Raw genomic sequence first — 21921 nt, 5'->3', positions numbered from 1 at the left:
AACCAGTCGAAAACTAATCGAAGGAACTACTCTTACTGCAGGTGAGAGCACTTACCTTGTGTTCTTGAACTCACAGCCGAATAAGAAGCTTCTAGGGTTTCGGGTGAGCTCCAAAACTCGGCGATTCCTCTGTGTCCGCGTGTTCTCTTCGACGGGAGGGCTCGGATCCGAGAAGAGCTTGTGGAGAAGTCTCTTTGGCCGGCCGCCGGAGAGGCCCATGCTTCCTTCTTTTCGTTTTCGCCCAAGCAGCCGTCGCCGACGCCGTTCGTGAGGGAGAGGAGAGAAAATTAGGTCACGGCAATTAACACCTAAGTTCTCCTTTTAATACTCTAATGTTTCTGTTAACTAGTACTACTTAAATATATTTCGCTCTCTATTTAATCAGCACTGCCTGCTTGGGCTCCTGGTCAGCCGAGACAACTTAAGGCTTTGCTTAACCGGAGGTCTCCGGTTCGAATCTCGGCTGAACCTCTTTATTTTTTTAAACTTCTTCCTTTTGGTAAAAATACCAAACGAACTCCAAAAATTGCGTAAAAATACTCTAAAAATTTCTAGAATATTTCTATAGCATTTTTAAATATTTTTGAATTACTTTTAGGACTCGAATTGAGGAAATTTGGGTTGTTACAATTCCCCATACCTTATAAAAAGTTCTTCCTCGAACTTAGAATAACTATGGATATTTCTGTCTCATACTGTCCTCACGCTCCCAAGTAACTTCCTCGTGCTTCTGATTCTGCCAGATGACCTTCACTAGTGGCACTTCTTTGTTTCTTAGTCTCTTGACTGCTCTATCCACTATCTGTGTAGGTTTGCTCTCATAGCTAAGATCCTCCTGGATCTGTACTAACTGAGGCTGAATCACTTGGCTAAGGTCGTGGAGACACTTCTTTAGCATGGAGACATGAAATACGTTGTGTATTGCTGACATGTCTTGTGGTAAATCCAGCTTGTAAGCTACCTTCCCAATCCTCTCTGTAATCGGGTAGGGTCCTACATAGCGAGGACTTAACTTGCCCTTCTTGCCAAATCTCATCACTCCCTTCATCGAAGCAACTTTAATAAAAACTGAATCCCCTACTTGGAATTCAAGTGGCCTACGGCGTGTGTCAGCATAACTCTCCTGTCTACTCTGGGCAGTCTCAATTCTCTGTCTGATCTTCTGGATAGCCTGAGTGGTTTCTTCTATCATCTCTGTCTGGATACCCAGCTCTACTTCCATTTCTTTTCTTTCTCCTACTTCTTGCCAGCAAATAGGTGATCTGCACTTCCTGTCATACAACGCCTCATAAGGTGTCATCTTGATGGTGGCCTGATAGCTATTGTTGTAAGCAAACTCAGCTAAGCACAGATACTTGCACCAACTTCCCTTGAAATCTAGCGCACAAGCTCTGAGCATATCTTCTAAAATCTGATTTACTTGCTCTGTCTGTCCATCAGTCTGAGGATGGAAGGCTGTGCTAAACTTGAGTTTGGTGCCTAGTGCATTCTGAACACACTCCCAAAAGTGAGAGGTGAAGCGCCCATCTCTATCAGACACAATAGATTTTGGAACTCCATGAAGTCTGATCACTACCTTAACATACAGTTGTGCCAACTGCTCTATAGAATGGGACACCTTGATGGCTAGAAAATAGACAGACTTGGTCAATCTGTCCACTATTACCCATATTGCATCATATCCGTTCGTGGTTCTTGGAAGACCTGTTATAAAGTCCATGGATATGTCTTCCCACTTCCACTCTGGTATTGGAAGAGGCTGTAGAACTCCTCCTGGTCTCTGGTGTTCTGCTTTGACCCTCTGACATGTCAGGCAGGTACTGACATATTTAGCAACATCTCTTTTGAGTCCAGACCACCAGAACCACTGTTTCACGTCTTGATACATCTTGGTAGAACCAGGATGCATGGAGTAAGGTGTACTATGAGCTTCTTCTAAAATTTTCTTTCTCAGTTCTTCATCATTAGGGACACAAAGGCGGCTCCCCTGATAAAGAATTCTACTGTCTGATACTCGAAACTCCGAATTTTCTTCTTTTTGTATCCCTTGCTTGATCTTCTAGATGTCTGGATCTTCACTTTGCTTTCTCTGTATATCCTCAAGCAAGGTAGACTCTAAGGTCAATGTAGAGAGTTGCCCATAAATAATTTCCATTCCAAAATCTGACAACTCCTTCTGTAGTGGTAAGGCTAATGATGACAAAGACATCAGGAATGCACTGGATTTTCTGCTTAGTGCATCTGCCACTTTGTTAGCTTTGCCTGGGTGGTAGAGGATTTCACAGTCATAATCCTTGACCAACTCCAACCACCTGCGCTGTCTCATGTTTAAGTCTTCCTGGGTGAAGAAATACTTTAAACTCTGATGGTCTGTGAAGATTCTGCACTGGACTCCATACAAGTAGTGTCGCCAGAGTTTCAGTGCAAAGACCACAGCTGCCAGCTCAAGATCATGAGTGGGGTAGTTCTTCTCATAGTCTTTGAGTTGTCTGGAAGCATAAGCTATAACTTTTCCTTCTTGCATGAGTACAACTCCTAGGCCCATCTTGGAAGCATCACTGTAGATGTCAAAACTCTTGTCACTTTCTGGAACTATCAGGATGGGAGCACTGGTCAGTCTCTTCTTTAACTCTTGGAAACTCCGCTCACATTTGTCTGACCATTCAAACTTCTTGTTCTTCCTGGTTAAGGTCGTTAGTGGAGAAGCTATCCTGGAAAAGTCCTCCACGAATTTTCTGTAGTACCCAGCTAAACCAAGAAAGCTTCTGATCTCCCTGGCGTTCTTGGATCTACTCCAGTTGCTGACCGCTTCTATTTTGGCTGGATCCACTTGGATGCCTTCTTTAGAAATGATGTGACCTAAAAATGCCACCTGCTCTAACCAGAACCCGCACTTTGAGAATTTAGCATACAGCTGCTTTTGCTGAAGGGTCTGCAGTACTATTCTCAAGTGCGTGTCATGCTCTTCTAGAGTTCTGGAATAGACTAGAATGTCGTCGATGAACATGATGACAAATTTGTCAAGGTATTCTCTGAACACTCTGTTCATCAAGTCCATGAAGACTGCAGGTGCATTAGTCACACCAAAAGGCATGACTATGAACTCATAGTGTCCGTATCTGGTCCTAAAAGCTGTTATGGGTATATCACTTTCTTTAACCTTTAGCTGGTGATATCCAGAGCGCAAATCTATCTTTGAGAACACTATTGCCCTCTTTAGCTGATCAAATAGATCATCTATTCTGGGAAGAGGGTACTTGTTCTTGATTGTCACTTGATTCAGAGCCCTATAATCTATGCACATCCGCATAGATCCATCCTTCTTCTTGACAAACAACACAGGAGCTCCCCATGGTGAATGACTAGGGTGGGTGAAGCCTTTGTCAAGCAGCTCCTGAAGTTATTCTTGTAACTCTTTCAGCTCTGCTGGAGACATACGGTATGGAGCTTTTGAAATTGGATCAGTACCAGGAACCAACTCAATCTCAAACTCCACTTCTCTGTTGGGAGGTAGTCCAGGTAGCTCTTTTGGAAATACCTCTGGATACTCCCAGAATATCCGAACTTCCTCTTGCTTGGGTCTTTCTTGTTCTTCTGTACTCACAATGAATGCAAGAAAACCAGCACACCCTTTAGCTAACATCTGGTGAGCTGTGAGGGAAGAGAGGAATTTCTGGATCTTCCTCTTCGACACTCCCATAAACTCAAAGGATGGGAGGGTCTGACTCGTTCTTTCTCTGTACTTACTAGCTCTGGGCAGAGACGAGCTAGCCTATTGAACCTTTTGACTGCTTCTTCCACTATCAGGTCACCTTGTCTGAATTCTATAAACTCCTCATAATGTTTATTGGTAATCCGTTGGCGGAAGAATTCTTCGTAAAAACTCTGTCTCGACGTCAGCCCAACTCATCTGGTTGACTTCTCTCTTGCTCTTAACTCCCTCTCCCACCAAGCATTTCTTAATAGGCAGAAAGAGGCACACTTGACCTTCTCGACTTCTGGCCAGTCAAGAAGCTCCATGGTGCTTTCCAGTGTCTTGAACCAAGCCTGGGCATCCCAGGGCTCAGTCATGCCTGAGAAAATTTCTGGCTTCAGCCACTATATCAGGTATTCTTCTTGTCTCCTAGGTGCTGTGACGACTTCCAGGGCGGCTGGTGGGACCTCAGTCACCACTGGAGTCTCCACGTTGATTATTGGAGGAGTGGGAGGGACTAGCTACTGATTCGTCATCAGATTAGCAATCACTTGTTGCTGCTCTGTTACTTGTCTCTGGAGTTGAGCAACAACTTCAGAGAGCTTTGGTTCAGCTGTTCTAGGCTCTTCGTTCTCCTGTGCTCGACCCTCAGTACAAGTGGTACGGGGTGCCCTCTTCTTGAAATCATCACTATACTTTCTAGATATATCTTACTTAAGCATGATTCTTGACTTTAAACATATATGAGCAGGTACTTCTAAACATTTCTCTATACTGCAAGCACTAAAGGAAAAGCATAAAGAAAGTATAAATACATTCTTACTTGAAGACGGCAAGGTTGGTGCTGATGTGTGATGCTGGAGAATAGGAACTGCTCTAATACCAACTGTAGCGACCCAACCACTCTACTACTCTCTAGAGGTGGACACTACTTAACTACTAACTCTACTTAACTGGTACGATCACAACCCAGAGAAGTCCCTACCGAAAAATTTCGGCATCATCTCCCCTGTACCAGTGACCATAAACTTTAATACATACACAGTATACATCAACCACAGGTGGCTGGAATATATATCAAACACCCACATAGTTAATTGGAAGAATTTTAATGCATAAAAACATTCTATGAACAAATCAGCATCATAAAAGGATAATTCCAACAATGCAAGTAGGACTTAATCCACCTAATTTCACTAACAATCTAAATACAAAAATATTAATGAACTTCTTAGCAAATCCCCATAGTCTAGGCATCACACACTTCTCTTACATCTCCTTGTCGCCTTCCTTTTGGCTATAGCTTTCCTTTACCTTTATCTGTAGTAGGAGGAAATGCAAACTATAAGCGAATTGCTTAGTAAGCGCTATCTAACTCACAAAACTCGAAAGTGCATGTAAATACAAAAAATACTGAAACTGAAATGCTAAAAAGAAAGCTACTCATGCTCATCTAATAACAAAGAACTAGAAATAAGAATCTATACTGCCCATGCTGCTCATGCTAGAATCAATAGGAAATGGAATAGAACTAAGAACTCAATACTGCTCATGCTCGAAATAGCAAAGAAAAGGCTAACAAGAAAGGAAAGACTAAACAACAAAGGAAAGTCTAAACAGCATAGGGAAGTCTAAACAGCATGCTAGAAATAAGACTAATCATGCTCAATAAACTAATAAGGGAAGCAAATAAAACTAATACTGAATGCTTAGAATTCTAAAGAAATAAACTTACTGATTTTAAGCATCTTTGAAGCTTTTTTCATTTGTTCCAAAAACTTATACTTTAATACTTCAAAATAATAATAAACTTCTTCTTGGGCCCAGGCGAGTACCATCTTATGCACGCTTCCTAATAGAGACTGTGGTAGCTAGTCACCAGTCCTACGAAGGTAAAGACCTTGGTCTTAGCATGGCCAAGACCTTGGAATTGGTCACCTGGATTTGTTTAATGACAACCTTGGAAGTCCGGTACTAGCCTCTTCAAAGTAAAATATCTTAATTACTTTTTCTTTAAATGTCTTGACATTTTAACAAGCACCTTGTGTGTCAAAATCCCTAAAGTCTTGATTTTGAGATCTACTTAAGGCCTTGGCATTTTTTTTTCTTTTCTTTATCTTTCTTATACTTTTCTTAAACTCAAAATACTGTTAGGGTATTTTTTTCCATATGCATCTATAAGTGAAATCAACTAGGTAACACACAATCATCATATTTAAGGGAAATCTAAAGCCTTGTTCTACAATGCTATCCATAAACTATCTATTAGAAAATCTGCACTGCTAAAGAAACTAAATACTTAAAGCAAATCTACACTACAATGCTTAACAAAATTCTGTACTGCAATGCTTAACAGAAATCTGCATTGCAATGTTAAATAAAAATCTGCACACTAATGCTTAATAAAATCTGCACACTAATACTTAATAAAAATCTGCACTAAAATTCTGCACTACAAGGAGATCTAAACTGCACTAAAATTCTGCACTACAAGGAGATTTCAACTGCATTAAAATTCTGCACTTCAAGGAGATCTAAACTGCACTAAAATTCTCACATGGTAATTATAAACCTAGAGTTTCAGATTCTAGTAACCGGCCGAGACCAAATGGAATCCTTGATATTGACACATCCAAGTACTTTAATTCTGAACATCAATTATGTCATTAAACTTATGGTCATAAAGGAATTCTCAGTATAAAATCTATATTGATCAACATATAAATCTCTTTTCTCATCTTCTAACCTAAACTTCTACTCTGAAGTTACTACTTGCATATCTAAATTACTCACATACTTCTCACCTGTTAAATTCATTACATCAATTCAAATCATCTTTAGTCTTAATACATGATACTCACCAAAACAACATATTACATATGCTCATCTTCACTCTTTCATCCACACTTCTGCACTAAAGAGATTACACTACCTACTTCATCATAAAATAAACCAAAATTACTGCCGGATCAACCTCCAATGAGCCTAATAAACCAATACTTAATCCAATCCATTCTATGTTCATTGCCTAATAGCAGAACAAAGGGAAACTAAAAGCTTAAAGAAAAATCTAACTATATACTTGGAATAAAAGACAGTTCGTTGCATAGATATATATATAAACTAAAATTGAAAATCTACATCTGAAATGTTTTCTTGAAATCTGAAACTAACATGCTAAACTTAAAACTATAACTGCAGGTTAAAGGATCACTAACAAAGATTCTAGTAGCATGTTAAATAATTGATAACAAAAGGGTCTAATTAAGCCACAGGGAACCAACAGAGCACTCCCAAAGGTAAAGCTATTCATGCCTTTTGCATAACACGACTCAAAGCTCAAAACTCTTGTTCAGTGCCACTGTAAGAAAACAAAAAGGAACCGAGAAGGCTACATACTCAAACAACTATACCCTTCCATGTTAAAATCCCAAACCTACTAATCTGGATTAGGTTTTCATGGCAACAAACTCCAAACAAAATGAACCACTACTCTTCCTCCCTTAACTGATTAGTGCCACGCAAGGAAACCAAACAAGGAACCGGATACTACACCACATACAATGACTCCAAACCGTATGTATAAGGAGACTAATAACAAAAGATAATCATATTTCAAACTAAGCCATCCCCTTTCATTTCCTTCATGAAACTCACGGCAGTAAGCACAACATCTTTACTACATGCTTCAGAATCAAGAAGGAAGCAAAATCCGAAATAATACGAGGCTACATAGACTAAACTAAAGCACTTCCATAATTGAAACATGCACCTTTCATTAAAATCGAAATATCTTAACAAGGAAACAAACCTAAATCCCTTCAAGCTTCCAATTCTTTAAGCATGCTACTACCGAATTAAAAAAGAGAAAGCAAATCTCAGAATTTCTCTTAAATCCCTAGCAACAATTCTTAAAGCATGCTACTGTCGAACGCAAGGAAGAAAAACCAAAACCACAACTAATTCTCCTGTTCTGTGCCACGGCAAGGAAACCAAAAGGAACCAAAACCAGTCGAAAACCAATCGAAGGAACTACTCTTACTGTAGGTGAGAGAACTTACCTTGCGTTCTTGAACTCACAGTCGAACAAGAAGCTTCTAGGGTTTTGGGTGAGCTCCAAAACTCGGCGATTCCTCTGTGTCCGCGTGTTCTCTTCGAAGGGAGGGCTCGGATCCGAGAAGAGCTTGTGGAGAAGTCCCTTTGGCCGGCCGCCGGAGAGGCCCTTGCTTCCCTCTTTTCATTTTCGCCCAAGCAGCCTTCACCGACGCCGTTCGTGAGGGAGAGTAGAGAAAATTAGGTCACTACAATTAACACCTAAGTTCTCCTTTTAATACTCTAATGTTTCTGTTAACTAGTACTACTTAAATATATTTGACTCTCTATTTAATCAGCACCACCTGATTGGGCTCCTGGTCAGCCGAGACAACTTAAGGCTTTGCTTAACCGGAGGTCTCCGGTTCGAATCTCGGCTGAACCTCTTTATTTTTTTAAACTTCTTCCTTTTGGTAAAAATACCAAACGAATTCCAAAAATTGCGTAAAAATATTCCAAAAATTTCTATAAATCTCTAGAATATTTCTATAGCATTTTTAAATATTTTTAAATTACTTTTAGTACTCGAATTAAGGAAATTTGGGTTGTTACATTATTAATTTATATTTGTTGTATCGTGGGAGTTATTGGATTTAGAGTATACAAATTGCCAACCATTATACCAGAACAGATAACTACCCTATTTTTATTGACCACTACTTTGTCATCAAAAGAAACAGAATATTCATCCATAAATAGTTTAGAAACTAAAATCAAGTTCTTTCTAAAACATGGTACGTAAAGATAATTTCTCAAAATCACTGTTTTTTTCCAATCAAAAGATAAATAAAGATCTCACACTGTAACAGTCGCCACTTTTGTAGCATTACCCATGTAGACAGTGATCTCCCCTTCATGTAGTTGTCGAGTTTCTTGAAACTCCTGTAATGAATTGCAGACATGATCAGTGGCTCCCGTATCTACACACTAGATACCGGTAGATAAAACCACTAAACATGTTTCAATCACTAGAGAATAAGATATACCTTTATTATTCTCCTTTTGCGAGGACATCCCACTTTCCAATGTCCAAACTGCTTGCATCTGAAGTGATAGATCGTTTGGAGCGATAGAGGGGGGGTGAATATCGCGCTTTTTAAAACTATTCTTTTCTTTCAAATCAAAGTAGTGTAGCGGAAATAAAAAGGAGACAAAGTATTTTACTTCGTTCGGAGTCTAGCTCGACTCCTACTCTAAGGTCCGCAATCCTTGACTGTACCGATGGGCAAAGCACTAAAAACCTTCTTTCCGAAGTCCTCTGAAAGAAGCAAATCGTATAGATACAAGAATGTTAAGATAGTAACACACCTACTATCTTATGTAAATTAAGTGCAATATAAAATAAATATACCAACAATAAGATTTGAAAGACGAAGCTAGGTCAGCACGAATGAAGTTGCTTGCTGAAATCGTAGGTGTGAGCATCTTGCAGAAGAGCACCAGAATTAATTCAAAAAGTTGTTCTCTGCCTCTGACTTCGAGCCTCAATTTACAAAAGTACTGGAAGTTCGGTCGACCGATCCCTCTTTTCGGTCGACCGAACTAGCTCCATTCCTTCCTCGCTGAAGACTGCAGCTGGCTCGATCTGTCGTAGTAAATGCTCATGAATGGTTCGGTCCACCGAACCCATTTTTCGGTCGACCGAACAGTCTATTTCCCTGTTCGTCGAAATCTACCGAGATCCTCATTAATGCTGCAATTAATTTTGATTGGATCGGTCGACCGGTCATCCGGTTTGGTCGACCGATCAGCCTTTTCCATTTTCTGCTGATCGATGTTTGTTAACTTGGTCTGTGCTGAGTCACTAGGGATTGGTCGACCGATCTTACTGTTATGTCGACTGATCAAGCTTTGATCGGACTTTGACTTTGATTTGGTCTAAGCTGTTTGCTTTCTGATTTTGTCTGTTATGCTTTGTTCGGTTGACTGAACCGCTGGTTCAGACGACCAATCCAGTCTGACCTATAGCACAGTGTTAGAACAAAAACTTCCTGCAACATAGATGTTAGCACACAACATAATAATGAATGAGTAATAAAAGAATAGTAAAACTGTTCTTGATCTCAACTTGGAAACCTTCTTGGTTTCTTCAGTTGGATCAGTGACCTAGGATTGTTCCCTTCTAGAACTCGACCTCACAGTCGCTCCTCCAGTTTGTTTACCTCAACCCACTTGCCAAACTTTGATCCTCCAGATCTAGTTTGGACTTTTCACTCAGCCTTGATCAACTCCCCAGGACTTTTCCTTCGATCTTTGGCCCTCCAGACCTCTCGATCATACCACCAAGCATTGGGTCCCCTTGACCTGCTTAGATTTGCACCTGGGTTCCACGATCTGCTAAGATTTCTCCGTCTAGCCTCCAGCTAGGGCTTTCTCATTGAGTAAACATCCTGCACACTCAGTCAACTTGTTAGATCACAACAAGACTTAACTTGAACCTTTGACAACATCAAAACTCAGGTTTGATTCTGGTGCAGCTTGCACCAACATGAAGCACTTGCCCTTCGGCTTCTTCATACCTGCATGCAGCCCAGTCCCTAGAGATCGATTCACTTTCTTTGCTGAACCAACTTGTTTCTTTTTCTTCTTTCTGCCTTGCGGCTTAGAAGCAAAAACATTTTCAGTAATGTGAATTTGAAAACTTTGATGAAATAGCCCTTCTGCTGCTTGAAGTTCTGTCAGAAGTTCTGCCAACGAATAAACCCTTTTGTTCATGTTGTAGTTTAGGCGGAACTGTTCAAAATTTTTAGGCAGCATTTGGAGAATGATATCGACCTAGGTTTCTCCATCGATTTCTGCTCCAAGGACTTCCATCTCATTCAAAAGAGCCATCATTTTGAGGATATGATCCCTTACGGGTATCCCCTCAGTCATGGTGGTCGTCATCAAGTTTCTCATAGCCTCCTACCTAGCAACCCGATTCTGGTATCCGAAGAGTTCCTTGCAATTGTGCATCATGTCATAAGCAGTAGGCATGGCCTGATGTTGATGTTGTTGTTGGTTGCTACTCAGAATACCGTTCTAGTTCCCTTGTACAAAAATTTGTACAAGCATAGAACTATCCTAGCTACCCATGTGCTCTACTGAAGTTAAATTTGGATTGCAAACGATTCTTAACATTATTAATCCAAATTGTCCTTTAGAAGTTAAACTTGGATTGGAAACGATACTTAACTTTTTTACTCCAAGTTTAACCGATGTGTTCTTTATAAGTTAAACCATATTACAAAAGTTAATTAAATATCTATTTCAAAGATCGGTTTCCAGGTTAAACATGACGAGGCACTAGGCCTTCTTGGGTATGGGATCATCCACCACTTCCTAGACAGAGCCTTTCAAAGAAATCATATATTTAACTTCTTACAGTAAACTAGGTTTAACTATAGAGACCTCAATAGAAACACAATATCAAAACATGAAATCAAAAAATAAAATTGATAACAAAATGATAAGCTAAAACTGATAGCCTCTTGTGTTTGGTTTTTCAAAATCTATACAAAAGGATGAACTAGTTATGATGCGAAAACAAATAACTAGTTATACCTTTTGTAGTAGCTTATAGACCTCTTGATCTTCTATTGTATTCCTCTCCTTCTCTTGGACGTCATGTGGGCGACGATCTACCAAGATGAAATCCACCCGAGCTTCTTCCTTTGCTTCCAAGTTTCGGCCACCTTCCACCAATGGATACTAGGATGCAATACCTCCTTCACTTCTTTCTTCTTCTTCTCCAAGCAACTGGCCGCCATTGTCTCTCCAAGGCATGATGCCGCTGGCCATAAAGAAGAGGAAAGGGAGAAGAGGGAGGGTCGGCCACAAGGAATAGAGAAGAGGAATAAGAGATATATTAAACCATAAGGCACCACCTCCACTTCTTTTATAATCCTTGATGATTGCAAAAAAGGAAAGTTTTATAACAAAAAATAAAACTTCCTTTTCTACCATGACATGGTCGTCCACAAGCTTGTGCTCCAAGCAAGGAAAGATTTTAAACAAAAAATTAAAATCTCTCTTCTAAAATCCCTTTTGTGGATATAAAAGGCATGTTTTATAAATTAAAATCTCTCTCTTTTAAATCCTTTTATGGATATCTATAAAAGAAAAAATTTTAAAATAAAACTTCTCTTTTAAAACATGGTTACAAAAAAGGAAAGTTTTATTAAAAAATTAAAATCTTTCTTTCACATTATAGATAACTACAAATAAGGAAATATTTCAAATCTCTCTTTTAATCCTTTGTAGAAAAGCTATAAAAGGAAAGATTTTGAAATTTAAAACTCTCTTTTAAAACCATGTGAATGGCATCATAAAAGGAAAGATTTTATCAAAATTTTAATTTTAATAAAACTTCCTTTTCTCTTATGATATGGTCGACCCCTTGCTTGGACACCAAGCAAGGCTTGGCTGGCCCTAGCTTGGGCTCCAAGCTTGGCTTGGTCGACCCCTTACTTGGGCTCCAAGCAAGGATAGGGGTCGGCCCCTAGCATAGGCTAAGAAGCTGGGCTTTGGGTGGATATAAGGCTTTATATAAGAGACTACAATAGGGACCGAGAGGAGGAATTGGTTTTGGTCTCCCGATGAACTTGAGCTTCCTGTGTTTGCCCCGAATACCCAACTCAAGTTCATCAATAATAACTCATACCACTAAAGAGTTATTATTGAACTACCACACCAATCCCATATTACAATATGGGCTCCTTCTTATCATGAGTGTGTTAGTCTCCCTGTGTTTAAGATATTGAATGTCCACTAATCAAATAAGTTACTGATAACTCACTTAATTAATATTTAGCTTCAAGAGTAGTACCACTCACCCTTATTGTCATGTCGGACTAAGTCCACCTGTAGGGTTTACATGACAATCCTTATGAGTTCCTCAAGGGGACATCACCAACCTAGATCACTATGACAGTTTCATTCTATAATCAACAACACATCATATAAATAATATCATTTCCCAACTTATCGGGCCTATTGATTTAACGAACTAAATCTCACCCTTTGATAAATTAAAAAAATAAATATTAAGTATACGTGCTTGTTATTATATCATAATTAAGAGTATGCACTTTTATAATAACAGAGGTTCTGTTCTTTTTTTTATAGTCAGTATAAAAAGAACAACCTCAAATGATCCTGCTCAATACACTCAGAGTGTACTAGTGTAATTTTATAGTCAAGATAAACTAATACCAAATTACACTACAACCATTCCAATAGTTTGTCCCATTCCATCTTGGTTGTGAGCAACTATTCATAATTTATAAGGAACTGATAACATGATTTTCTGTGTGATACCACACACCATGTTATCTTCAATATAAATTAAATGTACAACTACATTTAGCATATAAATGTATACATTTGACCAATGTAATTCTTATTTCAAAATAAATATTTATACAAAAAGCTAGACTTTTAGTATACATTCTAACAGTTGTAGCACATTTGACATATAAGCCAAAATGTAACACTTCGCCATCTCATCTGCCCTGACCCATTTCTTATGATACTCAATCTCCTCTTCACTAGAATCGCTATTAGGCAGACTTGGACAGATCTCAAAAAGTATGAATTTGTAACCTTCAGCAGTTAAGATAATGTCTAAGTTTCATTTCCAATCAATGTAATTGGGACCAGTAAGTTTGTTTTCTTTTAATATAGTACAAGAGGATTGAAAGTCATTTGAAATCCTAAGAATCACAAAATATTTGGTCAAAACTTTAGAATTTAAAATAATATTGATTCCTCAAACAATATCATTTAAATTCACCAACACCTCAAAACACCATGAATTTTGTATGCCACGATAGTATGGACGTATACAAATTCAAATATTTGTAAAAGGGAATTTTACCCATTAATTTTATTATTTTGTCAACCTAACTTTATGACAAATAAAATTAATAGTTAGTTTTTCTTTGGCCACACAAATAATAGTAGTGACTCCGATGGAGAGGATACTATTAAATGCAGCTAAGTGTATACCATTACTTGATACTTAGTCCATTAAATAGGATTGTGCCCCTTCAAATGAAGAAGATCACACAAACCTAAATAATTTCCTATAATTATCCATAAAGGGAGTTTGATCTAGTGATCCGCAAACAAATTCATCCGATGTGGAGGAAGGCACTCACAGCCAACGCGCAAGTTTGAATGCATCACTTACAAACTAGTAATGAAGACCGTGGAATTTAAATAATTTCTCTCCCACTTAGTTATTTGAAACGAGGAATTTTAACATGCACACACACATAGCACATATAAACAACATAAAAGGCAATAAATATGAAAAATAATTTTCCAACTATTATGGCCTCATCCATAGCTGTCCTCCGTGTGCCGCCAACCCTAGCCGCCGCCAACGGGTCATGTCGTCGCATCTATCTTGCTTCCTTTTCCACTGCGCCTCTGGTCCTCAAATAGCATCACATCTCACAAGGATATGATCCGCGATAAAAATAAAATTTTACATTTATCGATCCTATATTCCACAAGGGAATGTACATTTAATCTAGATCAACAGAATGTAAAATCCTAAAACTAATACAGCTCCAGCTGTATTTAATAATTACAATCATGCACACACATAAAATGCCCTCGACATGCCCAAGGGTCTAAATCACACACAAACATAATAGGGCCATAATAGTTGGAACTAGGATGCCTACAATCACAGAGTTAATCTATTTGTACATCCTACTATTATCCTACCTAAATTTATGTATGAAAAGTGCATAATTTAACTAAAAACCAAACATATAGAGGCAGAAAACTAGCTCTGATACCAATTGTTGGCGCTACTCAGAATTTCGTTTTGTTTTCCCTGTACAAAAATTAGTACAAGCAAAGAACTTTTTCTAGCAACCCATATTCTTTTCAGAAGTTACACTTGGATTGCAAATGAAACTTAACATTATTAATCCAAGTTCAACCCATGTGTTCATCAGAAGTTAAACCATATTATAGAAGTTGATTAAATATCTATTTCAAGGATTGGCTTCCAAGTCGTTGGCGAGGCACTCGGCCTTCTTGGGTATAAGATCATCCACCACTTCCTAGTCAAAGTCTTTCAAAGAAATTGAATATTTAAACTCCTTATAGTAAACCCTAGGTTAAACTACGGAGACCTCAATCAAAGCACAAGATTGCCAGCCTCTTGTGTTGGTATTTCAGGATCCATACAAAAGAAAAATAAACTAGTACACAGAGGAAACAATTAACTGGTTATACCTTTCTTTGTAGCTTAAAGACCTCTTGATCTTCTGCTGTATTCATCTCCTCCTCTTGGACGTCATGTGGGTGACGATCTACCAAGATGCAAAAACCACCCAAGTCCTTCTTTCTTCCAAGACTTTCGGCCACCAAGCGATCAAAGCTAGGAATACCACCTCTTGTTCTTCTTTCTTCCTTGCAACCCGCCGGGCACAAGATGGTTGAAGGCTCTTGATGCCGCCAGCCTTAGGTGAGAAAGCAAGGGGAGAATAAGAATATGAGGGGGTCGGCCACAAGGAGAATAGAAGAGGAATAGAAATTCTGTAGATGATTATTTCCTCTAAGGCACCATCTATCCTCTTTTATAATCCTTGGTAAGGGCTAAAAAGGAAAGATTTTAACAATAATTAAAATCTCTCTTTTAAATTTTCTATTGTGGATGGCTATAAAAGAAAAGTTTTAAAATTAAAAATCTCTCTTTTAAGCATTGTTGATGGCTACAAAAAGGAAAGATTTTTAAAATTAAAACCTCTCTTTTAAATCATGGTTACAAAAAAGGAAAGTTTTAACAAAAATAAAATCTCTTTTTTAGACCATTGTAGATGGCTACAAAAGGAAAGATTTTTTAAATTTAAAACTCTCTTTTAAAACCATGTGGGTGGCTTCAAAAAATGAAAGTTTTTAAAATTTAAAATCTCTCTTTTAAAACATTGTAGATAGCAACAAAAAGAAAGATTTAAAAAATTAAAAACCCACTTTTAAACCCACCTTGGCTGGCCCCTTGCTTGGGCACCAAGCAAGGATGTGGCCGGCCATAAGGATGACTTGGCTGGATGCGAGGCTTTATACATAGAGGCTACAACAGGGACCTAGAGGAGAAATTGGTTTTGGCCTCTTGATAAGCTTGAGCTTCCTGTGTTCGACCCGAACACCCAACTCAAGTTCATCAATAATAACTCATACCACTAAAGAGTTATTATTGAACTGCCTTACCAATCCCATATTACATTATGGGCTCCTTCTTAACATGAGTGTGTTAATCTCCCTGTGTTTAAGATATCGAATGCCCATTAATTAAATGAGTTACTTACAACTCACTTAATTAATATCTAGCTTCTGTTGGTGCAACCTTAGGTCAAGGTTGACCTGGTTGACCAGACTCGAGTTGACTTGACTCGAGTTGTGTTTTGATGTTTGACGAGTTATGTTTGACAATGTTTGACGTGAACAGAAAAGTTGTATCTTGATGTTTTACAAGGATACAAGCTTGGGAGATTGTGGGTACAACCCGTGGACAAGGTTGACCTGGTTGACCCGAGGTGAGTTGACCTGACTCGGAAAAGTCCAAGCAGGGAGCTTGGCATGGGAAAAGTCCAAGCAGAGAGTTTGGCATGGTGAAAAGTCCAAGCAGGGAGCTTGGCACGGGAAAAGTCCAAGTATGGAGACTTGGCACGGAGAAGTCCAAGTATGGAAGCTTGGCACATGGGAAGTCGGAGAGGGCTCGGTAGCTCGTTCTCCTAACTGTGGTCAGAGAGGGCTCGGTAGCTCGTTCTCTGGACCGGATGTGGAAAGTCCTGGTGAGTGAAGCCAGGCAAGTGAAAGTCCTGGTGAGTGAAGCCAGGCAGTTGGGAAATCCTGGTGAGTGAAGCCAGGTGAAAATCCTAGTGAGTGAAGCTAGGTGAAATGGAAAACACTGGTGAGTGAAGCCAGGTAAAAGTCCTAGTGAGTGAAGCTAGGTGAAAGTCCTGGTGAGTGAAGCCAGGCAAGGGAAAATCCAGATGGATCATGGGTGATCGGACATCTGGTGTTGAGAAGGTCAAGTAGGTCAAGGGAGTGACCAGATACTTGACACGAAGAGAAAAGTCCAAGTGGGTCAAAGGGATTGACCGGACACTTGGTAGGGAGTCTTAGCAGGTCAAGGGAGTGACCAGATGCTAAGCATGAGATACCAATAGGTCAAGGTTGACCGGATATTGGTTTGGAAGGCATGGGACTTGGTTTAGGCAAAAACCAAGAGCTGGCTCGATCAGTGGATCGATCCAGTGATACACTGGGTTATCTGATCGGTCTGGTGACCGATCAGTAACCAAATAGTATGCTACTGTATGTTATCTGATCGGTCTGCAGACCGATCAGAAAGCGAACAGAAGGTAAAGAGAAAAGGAGGGGATCAGTCTGTGGACCGATCCACATGCACCCTGATCGGTCCACAGACCGATCAGGAGACGATCAGAGAGTTGGGAGAAGAGTGCTGATCGGTCTGGGGACCGATCAGCATAGGTCCTGATCGGTCCCCAAGACCGATCAGGGTGGAGCCTGATCGGTCCAGATATATCCGTTGAGATTCAACGGGTATCTCCGTCTTCTTCGATGTCTGCTTTGCAGGTGCAGTTGCAGGTTCAGGCTATATAAAGGAGATCGAGGGCTGCTACAGGATTCTCTTCCTCTGGTCCGAAGCTTCTGCTTCTTCTTCTTCACTGCTATGATTTGAGCTGTGCTGAGCTCGCTTCTGCTTGAAGCTTCGTGTGAGCTTCATCGGCTGGTTCCTGCTGTTGTAGGCGTCTTGTGAAGCTGCTGCTTCATCCAGTCGAAGAGAAGAAGGCAAGCTAGTGTTGTTACATTTATGTTCTTAGCTTCTTGCTGTACTTGTACTTCTGCTTGCTGTTGCAAAGTTTGTGGTGAGGTTTCTCCACCCAGAAGGAGTGTTCATTAGTCGGTTCTCCGGGGACTCATCCACCGACGGATTGATAGGCTTCGTCCACCTTACGGACACGCCGAGGAGTAGGAGTTTATCTCCGAACCTCGTTACATCGCTGCGTGTTGAGGTTTGATCTTCTTGTCTTTGTTTCTTTGTTTTATTTTCCGCTGCGCTAACTCGACTTGTAGAAAGAAACGAAGATTTGGGGTCGGCTATTCACACCCCCCCTCTCTAGCCGCGACCATCGATCCTAACAAGTGGTATCAGAGCGAGGTCGCTCTTCGTTGGATCAACACCCGGGGGAGCACGAGCTAGAGAATGGATCTATTTGGAGAAGATGTCACGATTCCACCTTTCTACGATCGCGACGACTTCGCGTTTTGGAAGGTAAGAATGAAGTACTTTCTTATGACTAACCTATAAAATTGGAGGTGTGTGCAATTAGGTTTTACTCCTCCATTGGATAAAGAAGGAGAACTTTTGGAGAAGAAGAAGTGGACGAAGGAGCAAATCCACCAATCAACCATCAATGATGAGGTAACGAAAATCATTGAATTTTCTTTACCTAATGATGTTTTGTATAGGATAGGTGGATATAACGATGCCAAGGAGTTGTGGAATAACTTGGCAAAGTTCCATGAGGGGAACTCCACTTCAAGCCATGAAGAGGAGTCAAGTGAGCCAAGGAGTTCACATCATGGAGGGATGGATTTAGAAGTTGAGGGCTACTCAACATCTAAAGAAGAAGAGGAGGAGAGTTCTTCTTCAAGTTCGGAGCAAGAAGAAAAAGCGTCTACCTCCGGAAGGGATGAAGGAGAGAGCGTTCATCCATCCTCAACTCTAGGTAACTCAAGCCATTTAGTTTCTAGCAAATTACACATAATGTGCTTTGAGTGTAGGGAATTTCGACATTACAAGAGTAAATGTCCAAAGAGGGTTAGAAAGACTCCACCGGCGCCAAAGGTCAAGGAAGCCGGAGTCCCAACACGCAAGGGCAAGGAGCACGTGGTGTGCTTCCAATGCAAGCGAAGGGGACATTATCGGAGCCAATGTTCGAGGGGGAGGCAATCTCACAAGGACAAGAGACCGAGCACATCGATAGGGGGAGCTAAGGCAAACCCTAAGGTAATCTCTAAGGCACATTATTGCAATACTAGTAAGATGCATGCTAGTAGTTTGATTACAATTGACAATAATGATAAGCATGATAATTATAGAAATCGATACACATGCTTAGGTGCCAAATATGTGAGCCTAGATAAGGATAACACTAGGAAAGCCAACCCTAGGATTAACTCATCTAAGGTTAAGGGAAACCTAGATAGGAATCCCAAAACTACTAGACATATGCCTAGGAGTCCCTCAAAGAACAATGACAAATTAAAACTTGAGGTATTAGAAAAGGAGAATCAAGTCTTGAGGTCAAGACTTGACACTTTAGAAAAGACCCTTAAAAATTTAGAGAAGTCAACTCTAGGGTCTAAGGGTCAAAAACCCAAGTCCAAGGACATGAAAGGTTTGGGTCACAAACCTAAGTCCCAAGTGGTCAAGCCCACTTATCACAATGTTCCATTCGATTATGGAACAAAATCTAGGGCTAGGAAGACCATCACCAAGGTCACAAGGGGAGTCACCCCTAGAGTTGATCTTGATGAGTCCCAAATGACCAAGGCTTTAAAGCCTAGGAGGGTCATTAGGAGGGTTGCTAGGGAAGTCATCCCTAGTGAATATTTAGTGAACCCAATGAGCTCAAATAGGTATTGGGTTCCTAGGAGCGTGATTCCATCACGCTAGATTAGTTAGGGTGTGCCAACCTTACTTGAATAGGTAGTTAACCTGATCATGGCAAAAGGTGGCACTTTAGGATTTTTCAAGGTATAATCAAGCCTTGAAAATGAAATTAAGAATTATTCCTAAGGTGATTAGAATGTGCCAACCACATTTGAGGAATTTTCTAGAGTCAATCTAGTTGGCACATAGTGATCTAAAAGTCTTGAGGATATGATTTTAGGTCTATTACACTTAGGAATATAGAATTTATAGCAAAATGATCAAAATTATCAAAAATGGCAACTAAGGCTAGAATTAGGTATTTTCTATACCTTGACATGTTATTTGCCATATATTGTTTGCCATATGTCATGTCATGACATCATATTTAATCTATGATCATTTGAAATGTCATGATAATGCTTAGGTTATTTATATGTCATGCTTTATTTAAGTTTCATACTTTATGCCATGACATCATGACATTGGCACATGTTATTATGTATAATACAATTATATGCCATGTCATCATCTTGTGCATTAATGATCAATGAAATTGATTTAAGGACTAAAACACAATTTGATATGGAAATCAAATTGTTGTTTAGAAAATGCATGAGAACTTAGCCTAAGATGACCTAAACCCATATCTCACATCAAAATTGACTTGGATGTGTTTGATACACCTTAGATGTGTGTGAGATATTAGGATCATGAGTTAGGATCAAGGTGCATAGTTCTTGTACCTAGATGAGCCTAATTCGAAATTGGGGATCATAGGGAAAGCTTATGTACAAGTCATGTACATTTAGCCCAAAGATTGTGGTCCTAAATTAAATGGTTTAAAATCATTTCAAAATTAATTTGAAAAACCTTGATGAAGCTTTTCTAGTGATAGCATTCATCATTTAACAAGTTGATACAAAGATAAGTTAACTTTGAGCTATTTCAAAGACTTTTGAACTTTGTATCAAGATTGAAAAATGGAAGTTATTTTCATAGAAAACTATTTTTCCATGATAGTATATGTTATGAGGAATGTCTCCTCAAAATTTCACAATTTTTGAAATTTTCTGTAATTTTCTAGAGGTTTCTGAATTTCGTGGAGAGAAATCAGAACTTATCAGACCTTTATCAGGTTTGTGGACCGATCAGAAGGGTTTCTGATCGGTCCAGGGGAGCCTGGATCGGTCACTGTGACCGATCCAGAGGGAGCCTGATCGATCAAATTGCTGAAATTCGACTGGTTGTCTGAAATTTCAGCTCGGGAGTTGGTATTTTGAAGGTTTGAAACTCTCCAAGACATTGTTGGTGCAATGGTCAAGGGGGAGTTGACCTTTAGGGGGAATTTTACCTATTAGTCAAGGGGAGTTGACTTTTAGGGGGAGTTTTTACTCCTAAAGACTTGAGTGATATGGGATTATCACTAAGTTAATTGTTGGACCTTAGTATCAAGGGGGAAATTAAGAGTTTCAATGAAAGGTATGGGACTTTCATTAGGAAGAAACTCTTGACCTTGATTCACTCTTTTTGATGTGTGTCAAAAAGGGGGAGAGTAGAAAGGAGAATGGAGAATGTCTAGAGAATGTTCAGGGAAGAACATTGGAAAACCTAAGTTAGGTTATCGGGTTAACCTAACTTGATTATGGGTTTGATTATGGGTTTTGTCAAACATCAAAAAGGGGGAGATTGTTGGTGCAACCTTAGGTCAAGGTTGACCTGGTTGACTGGACTCGAGTTGACTTGACTCGAGTTGTGTTTTGATGTTTGACGAGTTATGTTTGACAATGTTTGACGTGAACAGAAAAGTTGTATCTTGATGTTTTACAAGGATACAAGCTTGGGAGATTGTGGGTGCAACCCGTGGTCAAGGTTGACCTGGTTGACCCGAGGTGAGTTGACCTGACTCGGAAAAGTCCAAGCAGGGAGCTTGGCATGGGAAAAGTCCAAGCAGGGAGTTTGGCATGGTGAAAAGTCCAAGCAGGGAGCTTGGCACGGGAAAAGTCCAAGTATGGAGACTTGGCACGGAGAAGTCCAAGTATGGAAGCTTGGCACATGGGAAGTCGGAGAGGGCTCGGTAGCTCGTTCTCCGGACTGTGGTCAGAGAGGGCTCGGTAGCTCGTTCTCTGGACCGGATGTGGAAAGTCCTGGTGAGTGAAGCCAGGCAGACGGATAAGTCCTGGTGAGTGAAGCCAGGCAGTTGGGAAATCCTGGTGAGTGAAGCCAGGTGAAAATCCTAGTGAGTGAAGCTAGGTGAAATGGAAAACACTGGTGAGTGAAGCCAGGTAAAAGTCCTAGTGAGTGAAGCTAGGTGAAAGTCCTGGTGAGTGAAGCCAGGCAAGGGAAAATCCAGATGGATCAAGGGTGATCGGACATCTGGTGTTGAGAAGGTCAAGTAGGTCAAGGGAGTGACCGGATACTTGACACGAAGAGAAAAGTCCAAGTGGGT

The sequence above is a fragment of the Zingiber officinale genome, chromosome 2B (assembly GCF_018446385.1).
Source record: "Zingiber officinale cultivar Zhangliang chromosome 2B, Zo_v1.1, whole genome shotgun sequence".
In the NCBI taxonomy this organism is placed as follows: Eukaryota; Viridiplantae; Streptophyta; class Magnoliopsida; order Zingiberales; family Zingiberaceae; genus Zingiber; species Zingiber officinale.
Note: the sequence above shows the minus strand (reverse complement) of the source record.